This window comes from Anolis carolinensis, chromosome 5 (assembly GCF_035594765.1).
Source record: "Anolis carolinensis isolate JA03-04 chromosome 5, rAnoCar3.1.pri, whole genome shotgun sequence".
Taxonomy (NCBI): Eukaryota; Metazoa; Chordata; class Lepidosauria; order Squamata; family Dactyloidae; genus Anolis; species Anolis carolinensis.
In genome coordinates, this window is record NC_085845.1 from 166,399,197 (window position 1) to 166,414,459 (window position 15,263).

Consider the following 15,263-nt stretch of genomic DNA (forward strand, 5'->3'; position numbering starts at 1 on the left):
TGTAATGCCCATGTCGATGAACCCTGTTTGCAGCTTTGTATACTCCTTGTGGGCATAGCTATGGGGACTGTTATGAGCACTGCATGCATTTTAGAATATCTAGTAATCTAAGAATTACTGAGACTATAGCACATCCACATGTGAAGGAAAGGATCCTAATGCCTACTAAAATAATAGGAGTTTAAAAGTCTTAAATCAAGATTGGAGCCCACCAAAAATACCAGGCATTGTAAGCTGTAGTTCAGAGGAAGAAACTCACAAAACCACTTCTGAATATCCCATGCTTAAGAAATCCCTATGAAATTAATGGGGTACATCATGGCTCGCCATGTGTTCCTTTCTGAAAAATAAGAAATTAGTCTGCAGCTTTAATACATAGATTTAATAGACAGAAGTAGCTTTAGTAAATAAGACTTCTATCCATCTTTTTAAGACTGATGCATCTGATCCTAGCTTATATCCAGTGAATATTTCTGCACTTTGGAAATAACTAGCAATTAAATGAGATGAAATGGGGAAACTCCTGGATTACTGATAATAAAGCATACAGTATATTATCATCATATGATAGAAATGTGTGACAGTGAAGTTTGATGTGATATACAAAATTCTCATTCATATAACAAGGGTGGTTAGCCATTAAATGAGCTTTCAGAAATTGCCAGCTGCCAGTTGATCAAGGTGCCACCAGAATAACCCAGTCCAGCTAAAATCAGCAAAGCAAATTTTTAGATTAATGAAAAGATAATTTCAACTTTCTGTCATTTATTAGAAATGCAGAATTTGTTTAGTGCACCCAAAATCCCTTCATTCTCTCCCTCTCTCACACATATTCTCTTTCTCTTTCTCACAAACACAGAGTATACACATATTTGTTTATCTACAAAAAATCAGAGTTGTAAATGATTTGTTCTATTTTGCGTTGAAGCCCGGAGAAAAGAGAGCAATTTGAAATTACAGTGAGCTGCTTCAAAGGATTGAGTGTTCTGCCTTGTGAGGAAAAATAAGACAGAGATGATACAGCATATTGTACATTGAATATATAAGTAGTCAAATACAACAAAATTCCTAATGTTCGCAAGATCATATTTGTTGTATGCCTTCAAATCAATTCTGACATATGTTGACCCCATCAGAGCTTTTTCTAGGTGTGATGTGTTCAGAGAGGATTTGCTATTGACTTCCTCTTAACTGAGTATGGCTTGCCCTAAATCACTCCAAGAGTTTCCATGGCTGAATAGGGATTTGAGGCCTGTTTTTTTAGATTTCTAGGGCTCGTCTACATAGGCTTAACAACTCATACTCACTGTACAGTTCCTTCTGGCCGTTCCCATGATATTCTGCAATTTCCATGCTTATTGCAAGATAAACTATTTAGAACCTCTTCTGCTGCTGCTCAATCACATAGTGGTTTCCGACTCTTTGTGACCTTATGGACCAGTCCACGCCAGAGCTCCCTGTCGGCCGTTGCCGCCAGCAGTTCCTTCAAGGTCAAGTCAGTCCCTTCAATGATACCGTCCATCCATCTCGCCCTTGGTCGGCCTCTCTTCCTTTTTCCTTCCATTTTCCCCAGCATCATGATCTTTTCCAAGCTTTCCTGTCTTCTCATGATGTGGCCAAAATACTTCATCTTTGCCTCTAGTATCCTTCCCTCCAGTGAGGACCTCTTCACAAAGGGCAAAATAGCCTCATTTTTTTTTTTTACTTTTAGCTGGGGCTTGGATGTGGCCTGCCAAGCACAATCGGACAACGCATGGCAGGCCCTGTCCACATTCCTCCCAAACTGGAGGGGAAGCGTCAAAATGCACTTCCTTCTCCACTATGGGGAGGAAAGTATTTTTGAGAAGCTCCAACAGTACAGGAACAGGTTCGATTTAGATTGGTCCATTGTTCACATGGACCCCTGCTGTCACCCCTTTCCTTGTACTCATTAGCACAGAGATAAGGGGACAGATCAGGTCTTCGTTGAGGCAATTGCCCCTGCTAGGCAGCCATGGAGCTCCCTGAGAGCTCCCGGTCATCACAGACACCTTGTTCTGACATCAGCAGAGGGGACCATGTAGCCAGGAAGAAAGAGGAAAGAATCATTCCTCTTTAGTCCTGATCATACAGTTGGCTCTGCTGATGTCAGCACAGGCAGCTTGTGATGGGTGGAAGCTGTCACAGGGCTCTTTGGCTCTCTGGCCATGGAGATGACAACACAGATGGTAAAGTGATGATCCAGCAGGGCTGATGTACTTGCAGACTGGCTGCACTCCACTCCACACTGAGGGTTGGGGATAATTTGTGTGGCTGCCTCTGGGCTAGTTTGGAGGATTTCTACTCCAAACTGGGACTCTCTCGAGCAGCTGTGCTTCAAACATCCCAGGACGCCTGCAGCTAATCATGTGATGAAGTCCTTAGTCAATACCCAATATTCAAACTACTTTAGTATATTAACTCTCTCTGATCACAATATACTACTGACATTTAATGAAGTTTTAATGACAAATAACAGAAGTCTTAAAAGATGTTTCTTTTGCTCCTAAAATTGGGAATAAGAAAAAACTAATAGTTTTTCATGTTTCAGCCGATTAAAATGCTTTGCTCTTATTAACCTAGCCCCAAAGTTGGCCATGGAAATCTTCTCTGGTTTTCATTAATCACAACATTTCTGTTTCCTCTTCTTGAAACTGTTTATATTATTCACCATATGGTGTTTTCATTTTTTTTTTGCTTATCTTCCAGATTATACAAACAGAATCTAAAACTTTATTATTAGAAACATAGTTATAATTCTTTGGATAATTTTTGAATGCATGCATGTTTTGGAAACAACTTATTTGATTTTTCCTTATTAATTGGTTGTAATGAAGATGTGTTAATTCTCTAATGGACTATTTTTTTGCCACAATTGTCAGATTTTGGACCAGATCCTCCATCAAGGTTACAAAGAATAAATATCTACATTTATGGATTTGTGAATTAACTGTGCTATGCAAACCGTGCATTGAATGACTACATTGTGTAACTAAACTGGGGCACCAAATGTGAAATTGCATCCACAACTAAATGTGCAAATGCATCCATGCCCAGCGCATATTCAAGAAGAAATCCTCATCTGTAACTGGGAGCTGAATGTGAATGTTCCACATTGGATAAAAAATGTCAGACTTCTTCCAGAGATGAACTTATATACAGGCATAAAAACCAACCGGATTTTGGCCTCAAGGTATTCATGTACTCAGACTGAAATTATGTATTCATCCTATCAGACTGAGATTATCTCAGTGGTAGATAGAGGCTTCCATGTGAATGGGATAGTGAATCCACCTAAAATTTAATGAGCTATCCACAGTGCTGAACCTATTAAGATGGCAGATAGCTCTTTGAAAATTCAGAGTACATGTTAGGATGGATTCTCTTGCTCATTGACATGAAAGTCACCAACCAATACAACCAGCCCTCTGTATCCACAGATTCTATAATCATGGATACAATCATCTACTGTTTGAAAATATTTATCCTATCCCATTCCCCAAACCGAAAAGCAAATCTTGCTTTGCCATTTCATATAACAAATGCCATTTTATTATACCATTGTCCATTTTTTTGATAATCATGGTAGGTCCTGGACCCACTGTTCTTATGTATGGGACTCGAGTCTCTTCTATACTTCTCTTTTATTTTCTTTGTTTCTCTTCAGCTTACCGTGTTACCGTGTTTCTCCTAAAGATGCGCTAGGTCTTATTTTCAGGGGATGTCTTATCTATATATATAAAATGGTAATGGAATCCCGGCACCGAGCAAAACAACAAAACTACATATCCCACAACCTCAAAATTTGCCAGCACAACCCCTCATCCCTGCCTCTGGGTTCATACAACTAAAATAAACAACAGGAACCACCACGGGGCCTAAAAACAAAAATGCTCCATGTGCGCCTCCGCCACAACAAACCCCAGGCACGGAGAGAACAACCCCCACCCCTCCCCTCAACAGGTGCTCCTGCGCGCTCCCCTCTTCCTGCTCCAAGGCACCGCGACCAAGAAAAACCTCACCCAGCGGCCCTCAACATGGCACCAGGGAGGAGGGACCAGCAAGGCCTACACAGAGCCCCCCACCGCCGCCCTCCCCCTGGCGAGGCCTGGCCGGGACTGGGGCCGGGGGATGTGGCCAGGAGAGGGCCGGGAGGCCAGGCCTCCTCCCCGGCCACCCTCCTCCGGGACGACCTCCTCCTCATTGTCATCAGGGAAAGAGAGCGAGGGAGGGGCCTTGCCCACGTCGCCCCCTCAAACAGGCACACCGAGGCCACGGAGGGGCGGGGGCCAGAAGGGAAGCAGAAAGAGTTCTCCCTCAATTACTTTCAGTTTCTCCTCCTCTACACCTCAATTCCAATACAGTAAAGTCTCACTTATCCAACATTCTGGATTATCCAACACAATTTGGTAGTCAATGTTTTAAATATATCGTGATATTTTGGTGCTACATGTGTAAATACAGTAATTACTACATAGCATTACTGCCTATTGAACTACTTTTTCTGTCAAATTTGTTGTATTGCATGATGTTTTGGTGCTTAATTTGTAAAATCATAACCTCATTTAATGTTTAATAGGCTTTTCCTTAATCCCTCCTTATTATCCAACATATTTGCTTATCCAACATTCTGCAGGCCCGTTTATGTTGGATAAGTGAGACTCTACTGTAAAAACAATCACAACCACAACAATAATCATCAACAGCTTCACAGGCAAGAACCACCCAGGCACTGAAGCTGCAAGGCCATTCAGTGCTAAACAAGCTCGCCAATGGCAACATTCACACTTGGCCTCCAAACAGACAATACAGTAGAGTCTCACTTAGCCAAGCTTCACTTATCCAAGCCAGTCTGCCATTTAGTAGTCAATGTTTTCGAATTAAATGTTGCTATGTTTGCGTGCTACATTTGTAAGAACAGTAATTAATACATAACATTACTTTATATCATATGTAATAATTACTATGGTCTAATAAGAAAACCGAACAATAGAATCTCTAAAATCAGGACACAAAATACAAAACAACACTCAAAAGACAGGGACATTCCAAACACGGGAATTCCACACAGGAAACAATCAGGCCCAGCTAACACCTCCCAACAAAGGATTCCCTCAACCAGGAAACAGCCAGGCCTCGAATCTCCAGGACCATTCAATACATTCAAAATGTAACTAATTGCAACATTCATACTTCCTGCACTCAGACTATTCATTGCTATTCGACCTGCCCAACCAACAATTCCACAAGGTAGAAAGCGGCCAGGCTTCAAAGCACCAACACTATTCACTCCTCTTCAACCTCTCAAACCAATATTTCCCCTACATAAAAAACCCTCACATTTGGAAGCCATCACACCACTCCGTCCCATTCAACCAGCCAAAGCAAGGAGGCCCATATATAGAAAGCACCCAGGCTTGGAAGCAGCGAGGCGATTCAGTGGAATTCTAAATGGCCACAGCAACGCGTGGCAGGGCACAGCTAGTTTTTCTATAAAGAAGCATTCACATTTATTGTTGAACCAAAAAAAGAATATTTATTATATACTATACAGTAGTTGTCATCACAAACCAGTATGACCAGGCAAACTGAATCCCATCAAGAATTTCTTGTTACTACCACTATTTCCATGTACAACAAACTCTGGTACACACATTTATCGATCCTGCATGCTCTGGTGTTCTGTTTGGCGAGCATGCTTCCAGACAAAAACTTTGCTAGGTCTTGAACTTTTGGGAGAGGCCTTATATATAGCAATTCAGCAAAACCTCTACTAGGTCTTATTTTCGGGGGATGTTTTATTTTTGGGCAAACAGGGTAGCAGTGGGGAGTGGACTGGATCGAGACAATAGGAAGAAAGTTTAGCCCCTTCTACTCTACCTTGAAAATCTGTTATTTTTCTCCATTTGAGAAAATGTGGCAGAGAAGGTTCCCAGTAATCCTGGTCAGTCGGAAGGCGAATCAGGGTGCAGGTTTACAGCCTGTGTTGGATGGAGTCACACTCCCCCTGAAGACACAGGTTCACAGTATGGGGGTGCTCCTGGACTCATTGGTGACCCTGGAACCCCAGATGTTGGTGGTGGCGAGGAGCGCCTTTGCATAGTTAAAACTTGCGAGCTAGCTGCACCTGTACTTTGGAACACCAGACTTGGCCAGAGTAGTCCATGCCTTGGTCACATCCAACCTGGACTACTGCAATGCTCTCTGCATGGGGCTGCCTTTGAAGATTATTCGGAAACTTCAATTGGTACAGAGATCGGCAGCCAGACTGCTAACTGGACTTCCATGCAGGAAGCAGACAACTTTCATGTTGGGGCAGCTCCACTAGCTGTCAGTCTGCTTCTGGGCTAGATACAAAGTGCTAGACATTACTTTTAAAGCCCTAAACGGTTTGGGTCCAGGCTTCTTGAAGAACCGCATCTCTTCCTTAGGTCAGCTTAGGAGGCCCTACTCTTGGTCCCATCCCCGTCCCAAGTATGGATGGTGAGGATGAGAGAGAGGGCCTTCTCTGTGATCACCCCCACCTCTGGAATGCCCTCCCAAAAGAGATAAAAATGGTCCCTTCTCTCCTCTCCTTCAAAAAACAATTAAAACCAACCTGTGCACTTTATCATCCAAGTGATGCTGGATATTACGGTAATTATAGCTAACTTTAATTTTAAATTTCTTAGTGAACCTTTGGGAGCACGGTAAACTGTGGCTCATGTTTTTATGGTCTGAAATAATTTAATGTTTTTAAAGTCAGATCTAATTTTATAGTGTAATTGTGCAATTTTTAGGCTTTATTTAATAATCAGTTGTTTGATTTTGGTTTACTTTGGGATCAGTTGGACTATTAATGTATTCATGTCTGCACTTGTGGTGAGGCATTGAATGTTTGTCTCTGTGTTTTTTGTTTGTTGGAACCTGACTCGAGTCCCCTTGGGGAGATAGGGCAGAATACAAATAAAATATAATCATTATATTATTACTCCTAGTGCAAAAAGTAAACAAAAGGTTTCAAATCTTTCAAAAAAATGTCATATGTCCCTTTTTTTAATAAACAGGTTTTATTTCCAAATTGTTCAGCGGAATGAGAACATGAATAAATGTAATGTGAAAGGCTGCGAATTAGAAGTAGAACAGAAGACAGCACCACAAACTAAACACAGAGTTTAAGGAAGGCAAGAATTACATATGTAAGGAAAGAGCATCAAAGCAGAGAAGACTGGACAACACTTCCACAAAGACTAATATATCAGAGGCCTGTAGAAGCAAGACACAAAATATGGTAAAGGTTTGAGTGAGGGGAGAAACCAAGTTCTTTTTAACAAAGACACAATCAAAAGAGTACTTGCAAGCCTTCTTTACATTCAGCTTAGCTCTTACATATTCTCAGGTGGCATATTTAGATTTATCTATTGTCATTCTCCCAACCGCACTTAAAATAATCCAACCCACCACTGCTCCTAATAAATAATCAAAATTGGGCAATATATTAATGGAGATGTCCCACCAAAATATCTAAAATCTTCCTGAAATGATCAAGAGAAAGAAGTAAGTTTCCATCAGTCTGTTTTTCCTCTCCAGAATAAAAAGGGAAAGACAGCGAAATCTTCAGAATTTTCTTGTGGCCTGAGGAGTACAAAGATATACGATCTCAGGATGTTAATTGCTTAACAACTAGTGTTATAATACATACTGGTATGAATGCATTTCATCAGATAAATAATCTAAAGTACTGACACTTCTTTATCACTGCACAATAAATTGATGGCAATTGCAGTTTTATGATTATATGGCCTTTAGGAAAATTGCATTGTGAATGTGAGACATAACTTGATTAACAGGTTTTATCAACTGGGATCTATCGCTAAGTAGCAAATTGGTATATTCTGGAAAGTTAATCACAGCCCACCACTGATTGCAACTTCTGACTGTAGAGCGAGGCGACTGAAATTCTTTACATTTACCTTCTCTCTTGGATCACAGTACTGCACAGTCTTGTGTCTCCTACACTGTGCTTATTCAGTCAGATGTGGTAGAGAACTCTACCCATTGCAATTGCTGAATCTTTTCAGTCAGTCAGGCTCTGTACACAGAGTAACAACCTTGTCACACAGCTCCAAATGAGCGTCCTAGATGCTTAAGAGCCAGCTTCGGGGCTCCAACATGTGAGGAGCCAGCATGAGGCCTCCCATAGGGGAGGGCAATGCCTTCCTTATCTTAAAACACAAATTTAAAATGCTGAAAAAGCTGTTAAAATAGCATTAAAAGATGCCTTAAAACTTAATAAAATAAAACCACAATATCTAAATTTAGTTATACTTAGTCTGAAAAGATACTGGAATTAATCAAACAAAACAGGAAGAAACAAAGATAACAGCGCAAATTCCATCCAAATTGGAAAGAACTATTGGAAGGCCCTGTGTGAACAAAGGCATTTGACATGGTGTGAAATGAAACAGGTCTCTTGTAGACAAGGCTAAAATATCTCTTTAATTCCAGGAATTAGTGATAGCACTCTAAATTAGACTTGATTAGACTTCTTTGGAGTACATTGCATATTACTGACACACTGTTCCAAAGGTTTCTAATTTTTAGGAGAGTTACGTAAATCTCATGCAGCACAGTGGGTTGGTGACAAAGGTTTTATTTATTTCACATTGTTAGCTGTTGACTTTAAAGGCCTAAGTACTGGAGAAATGAAGCAATATTTAGTCAATAATTAAACGGATAAAGTAAGTATATACAGTACAGCCTTCAATTTATTTTAAAGCACTTTCTGTTCCACAGAATCTAAGTCACTAATTATAACTTTGGCCAGGCTCATTCCCTCCCACATAGAAATGCATACGCCCCACCTACTACTGTTATATTTATTTAACCTTAATACTTCTTTGTATTAAGAAGTAATAGTTCTTGGGTAGTCTTTGAATGAGGCAAGCCAACAATTTCTCAGAAACAAGAATATAATGGTGGAAACTGGGGGGTTTGTATAAAGCATGAAATAAATTTCCTTGTCAAAATAATTAATTTCCAAATACTTATTAGTATGTTTGGAAAGTTTGTTGTTATGTGTCTTCAAGCCATTTCTGACCTATCATGGCCTAAGACAGGTTTTCTTGCAAGATTTGTTCAGAAGAGTTTTGCCATTGCATTCCTCTGAGTCTGAGGTTTATGGCAAAGGGGGACTTGAACCCTGTTCTCCAAAGTCATAGTCCAATGCTCACATCACTGCACCACTTTTACAGCTGTGGGTATGGGTGATAATTGATATACAGCAAATCAGGCCCACCACATCATTATATGAGGCTTTCAGTGCCAGAGCAACATAGTTATATTTATTGTCTTACCATTACAATGAGCCCTTTGAAGGCAACCATAAGACTGATGTGGCCCTTGGTGGAAATGAGTTTGACACTCCTGCTATACAGTACATTACCACAAGTACTGGAGGCATTATATCATCAAATCATTAGCAGATCATTAAGGAGGCAGTCTGCAATCACTTAGAAAATAATGCTGTGATTACTAAAAGTCAATATGGATTTCTCAAAAACAAATCATGCCAGACTAATCTTATCTCTCTTTTTTTTAGTTACAAGCTTGGTAGATGCAGGGAATGCTGTGGATGTAGCAAATCTTGATTTCAACAATGCCTTCGACAAGATCCCCCACGACCTTCTTGCAAACAAACTAGTCAAATGTGAGCAAAGCAATGCTTCTATTAAGTCAGTGGTTCTCAACCTGTGGATCTCCAGGTGTTTTGCCCTACAACTTCCAGAAACCCCAGCCAGCTTATCAGCTGTTAGGATTTCTGAGAGTTGAAGGCCAAAACATCTGGGGACCCACAGGTTGATAGCCACTGTATTAAGTGGATCTGTAATTGGTCAAGTAACCGAATCCAAAGGATGCTCACCAATGGTTCAACTTCATCCTAGAAAGAACTGACTAGTGGAGTGCTGCAGAGTTTGGTCCTAGGCTGAGTACTGTTCGACATCTTTATTAATGACTTGGATGAAGGTTTAGAGGGCATACTTATCAAGTTTGTGGATGACACAAAATTAGGAGGGATAGCTAATACTCCAGAGGCCAGGATCAGAATTCAAAATGACCTCAATAGATTAGAGAGCTGGGCCAAAACAAACAAAATGAATTTCAACAAGGACAAATGTAAAATACTATACTTATGCAGAAAAAAATGAAATACAAAGATATCAAATAGGTGATGCCTGTCTCGACAACAATCTATGTGAAAAAGATCTTAGGGTCTTCATGGACAATAAGTTGAACATGAGCCAATAGTGTGATGCAGCAGCTAAAAAAACAATGGGATTTTGGGCTGCATCAAAAGGAGTATGGCGTCTAGATATAGGGAACTCATGCTGCCTCTCTATTCTGCTTTGGTTAGACCTCACTTGGAATAATGTCTCCAATTCTGGGCACCACAATTTAAAAGAGATATTGACAAGCTGGAAGGTGTCCAGAGAAGGGAAACTAAAATGATTAAAGGTCTGGAGACCATGCCCTATGAGGAGTGCCCTAAAAAACTTAGTATATTTAACTTGCAGAAGAGAAGGTTGAGAGGAGACATGATAGCCATGTATAAATATGCAAAAGGGTGTCATAAGGAAGACGGAGCAGGCTTGTTTTCTGGTGCCCTGGAAACTAGGACTCGAAGCAAGAGGTTCAAATTACAGAAAAAGGGATTCGGCCTGAACATTAGGAAAACCACAAGTTACTCCAGAGCTTTCAGGAAACTCAGAATGACCCTAGTATAGCCAGAAGGATTGGGATGGATCTGTGTCTATGTCCCCTCATGTTAAAAAGACCTAAAGCTGTGTCACTGACCAGAGGGAGCTCCCTGGTGACATCACTTCTAGTGGTTACATGGCTGGGTACCCTGTTTTGACCTCATCAGAAGTGACATCTACCAGAGAACTGATTTTGACCAGGGAGACAGTGGCAACCGCAAGAAGGGTAGAGAACTAGGGCTGATGTGCTGACTGCCCAACAAAAATGCTTTGGTGTGCTCCTGTGGTATATCTGGGGCTAGTCCGGAGCAAACTACCCCAGAATATTTCACCCAATGTAGTTATGTGTCCTATGATACATCTTAGTTTTTGGCACTATCACTATAATGATGAATTATTTTATGATATTGCTTTTGTTATGTTTGTTCTTTCATGCAGTTGTATGTTGTTTTGATAACTGACTGTTTTGTACATGCTGGAAACCGCCCTGAGTCCTCTCAAGGAGATGGAGTGGTATATAAATAAATTATTATTATTATTATTATTATTATTATTATTATTATTATTATTATTATTATTATATTGTTATTATTATTATTTAAGTTCTCAAAAAATTAAGGTTTAGGTCAAAATGCTTAATTACAGCTGCACTATTAAATAGGTATTCCTTTTTGCTTTGCTTTAATGTTGCATCTTGTCCTGTATCTAGATCTGCTCATATACGCAGTGGCCAAACTCCAAATGCTAGTCTCAACTAGAACAGGTCCATTGTATCAATTGCTCAGAGGCATGAAAACACTTAGGTAAAGCCCATTGATTCCATGGGTCAATTATTTTAAGGGCTAACAGCTGAATACAGGCCGATGCCAGCTGGTTTTGGATTGTCTAATTAAAGAGAATGAAGAGATGGAACTTGACATTATGCTTTTAAATGTTATCCTGTAGGAATTCCAACATGTCCAAGTAAGAAGCATTGCCTGCCCAAGTTTTTTTTAAAACAAAATGTATAAGGTTCCAATATTTCAAGTCTGTTTAAACAGTTTATCAAAGAAAGAACTGTTAATGAGTAATCTTTCTCCACAGCAGCTCTGAGCCAATAAAAAGAAGAGGATTAAGCCTAAAGTCAGCATGTTATCACACTGAAGGCTTCTGCAAAAGCGAGAAAAGCAAAACAAAAATGTTCCCATTTAAAAGTCATTAGGATTTGGAACTGAGTGCAGAGTTGGCGATTCATAGAGTTAGTACCAGTATCTACCAGCAAGACAACAAGAAGACGCAAAGTGTAAGCCATTATATATATTTTTGGATAAAAAGTACATAATCTTTTTATTCCTAATATCAGTTTTTACCTGAATGGAAATTTATGTGCTTCGTTTTATCAAAAGCTACAAAAAGAAAAGTTCCAAATGCAAAGTTTGCAATATCTGGTGTCTCATAGTAAGTAACCTACTGAATAGTAGTACTTTGCTGTAGAAAATGCTATTACTGGTTTTGCATGGCATTATCTATTATCTAGAATCTGACTCGTGATTTCAACCAGTTTTAATCTATTGGCATTAACTGATAAATCCCCCCTTGTCAAAATACAACACTGTTAAATAATGATTGTATTAATTAAATAATAAATCTTGCTAATTAATTTTAATACTGTATATTAAAAATTCCATTTCACAAATATTAAATGTTACAATTAGCTTGTAATATTTTTACCATTACAATGCTAACAAACTTCTTGATGTATGTATATGTTTTTTATATCTATTGCATATAGCTGTGTGATGTCTTACCAAAATACCTGGTACAAAAGCGGAATATTACTGTAACACAAACATACTATTTGTTGAAATATGTGCTCTGCAAATACGTACCTTGGAGAAAAGACAGAAAGTAGCAAAACATGTGTCAACATTCTGAGTTTTAGTTTCCTGGCAAAGTTGGAATTAGTTTCCATCCTTCTAAAAAAACGTTTCCTTCTTTCTTTTGTTTTTACAAAGTTTAGAAATGGTTCCCAGTCCACGATGAATTTTTTTTTTTTTGGTTATTCATGGTCATCATTGCTAATTTGTCCATTTCCGCTATTTTAAAGACTTTAATCATCCATTCTTCTGTTGTTGGAAGATCTGCCTTCTTCCAGAACTGTGCGTATACTGTTCTTGTTTTTTAGAAAGCTTCATTATTTAACCTGCTAGAATTGGTGTAGGGAATTTATAAATAATAAATATCAGGCCATAAGAACCGAAAAATAATGCAATAGGAAGGAAGAATGGAATTGTATATGAATGTTTCCAACCCAAAGGACAGGAAGTCACTAAATTGGAAGGGGTGAAAGGAGGACGAGTATAACGAAATACGAATAGTGTATAGATATTAGGAAGTATTGTATTGGTTCATGCATGCATATATGTATATAGATTTGTTTCACTATTTTTTATGACTATGTAAATTGAAAATAAAAAACATATTCATCGGAATCGTTCTAATCTGTATAAAATAGTTTTGATAATGGCTCCAATGAGAATTAGACTGAAAGGGAATTTGGGCAGGGGCATTCTATAAGTTTTTATAGATTGTATGTATTGCTTAGAAAAAATATAGGTATTTTTGGACAGGAATTTGGAATGGTTCCACATAAGAATAATAGGAAATAACATAAATAATAAATAGTTTAATTCAGGATTCTCCCCATGCTGCATTAGTTGCAGACATTTTAAAGTGGTTTGTATACATCCTTTATTTTAAGTGGATTGCATATATCCTTTATTTTGTTTGAATTTGATTTATTTACACTATTTTAGTTCCTCTCAAATATCTTTTTGAGTATCCCAATGTCTGAGTCTCTAGATAAGTGATGATTCCAGCTGCAACCATATCAGTCTGAAAACTGGGTTTATTCATCAATTGTGTTACACACTGACATGCAGCTGATATTCAGTGAAAGGACAGACTCAAGAGATTGAGCAAGTAGTCTTAATACGATGCAATTATTTCTGCAGTTTTACTCTCTAGTTTCTCATGGAATCTTATTTTGAAATAAAGTTGAACACAGAGGATCTGACAGAAGGTAATTTTGTCAGCATCAATTGTTTTTAAGGTTTGTAGGCACTGCACTCAGTGTGACAATCACCACTGATACCACCTTTCATCGTAGTCTCACTCGTTCAGTCATTTTCGACTCTTCGTGACCTCATGGACCAGTCCACCTTTACTGGCTTGTATTATTATTATTATTATTATTATTATTATTATTATTATTATTATTATTATTATTAGTGTACTGTGGATGTACTTAAAAGAAGACAGGAATTTAGAGTAGTTCCACATAAGGATAATGAGAAATAACATAAATAATAAATAGTTTAATTCCCCCTAATGCTGCATTAGCTACAGACATTTTTATGTAGTCATGTCCCAGATGAAATCAATCTGCTGATGTTCATTTGGTTGCTTTGGAGATTCCAACTCTAGGCTTTACATTATATTGGACTGAATCCTATTGGTTAATCCCCACCAGAATAGAAGGAAAATGCTGAGCAGCGAAATAACACATAAGCAAACCTTATTTGATTCAATTGATTTTTGTAGAATTCAGGCTAACAGCTTCAAAACGATGAAAAAATATGGCTATGTAGTTATTTGTCATCTGGCTGACTTTGATTTTTGGCAATTCTATGAATAGGAAACTTGAAAAATTCATCATCACCGTTTGCTCTGTTCAAGTGTTGCAAATTCCAGGCTAGGGTTTCTTTGATTGAAACGCCAAGTTTTCCTACTGCTTTCTATTTATGTAAGCATTATAATCATTTCTAGTGTATTACATTGTCCATGTCACGTCCAAACTAAAATAATCTCAGTTTAGTCACCTTTGCTTCTAATTAAAGTTCAGGCTTAATTTTCCTAAAACCTATTCATTGTCTTTTTTGGCAGTCTATTGTATCTCTTCTCTGGCATCACATGTCAAATGAGATGGTTTTCTTCCTATTAGCTTTCCTCGCTCTCCAGCTGTCATAACCATACATATAAATCAGACATACTAAGGCCTTGATGGCTCTCATATTTCATGATAGGCCTTTACACCAGTGGTTCTCAATCTGTGGGTCCCCAGGTGTTTTGGCCTACAACTCCCAGAAATCCCAGCCAGTTTACCAGCTGTTAGGATTTTTGAGAGTTGAAGGCCAAAACATCTAGGGAACCACAGGATGAGAACCACTGCTTTATACTTAAGGATTTTATCTACTTCTTTCATGGCTGCCTTCTTCTGATTTCTTGACTATAGAATCCACTAGGATTAATTACTGAACCAAGGTATAGGAAACCTTTAACTGGACCCATGTTTTTTTTGCCCACTTTAAAGTAGGGATCTAATGTATAAGAATTCCTGACAGCAGTCAACAATCATGTCCCAAAATCAAACACTGCTGAACACTTCCTCTAAAAATCAGGGTATAAAACAGTGGTTCCCAACCTTTTTTTGACCAGGGCTCCCTTTGACCGGAGACCACTTTGATCAGG

The 15,263-nt window shown here is 38.7% G+C and overlaps 1 protein-coding gene across 2 annotated transcripts in view; it reads left to right on the forward strand.

Moving 5' to 3' along the window:
* Window positions 1-11,641: 11,641 nt before the first annotated feature.
* nr1h4 (nuclear receptor subfamily 1 group H member 4) overlaps window positions 11,642-15,263 on the forward strand; it is a 37,184-nt gene continuing 33,562 nt past the window's right edge. Inside the window, exons 1-2 of one of the 2 annotated variants that reach the window (XM_062982841.1) lie at window positions 11,642-11,717; window positions 11,838-12,036. The gene's annotated coding sequence lies outside the window, so the exon portion shown is untranslated. Of the gene's footprint in view, window positions 11,718-11,837; window positions 12,037-12,087; window positions 12,192-15,263 lie in introns of those variants that run through there. The other variant, XM_062982842.1, reaches the window with a different exon arrangement.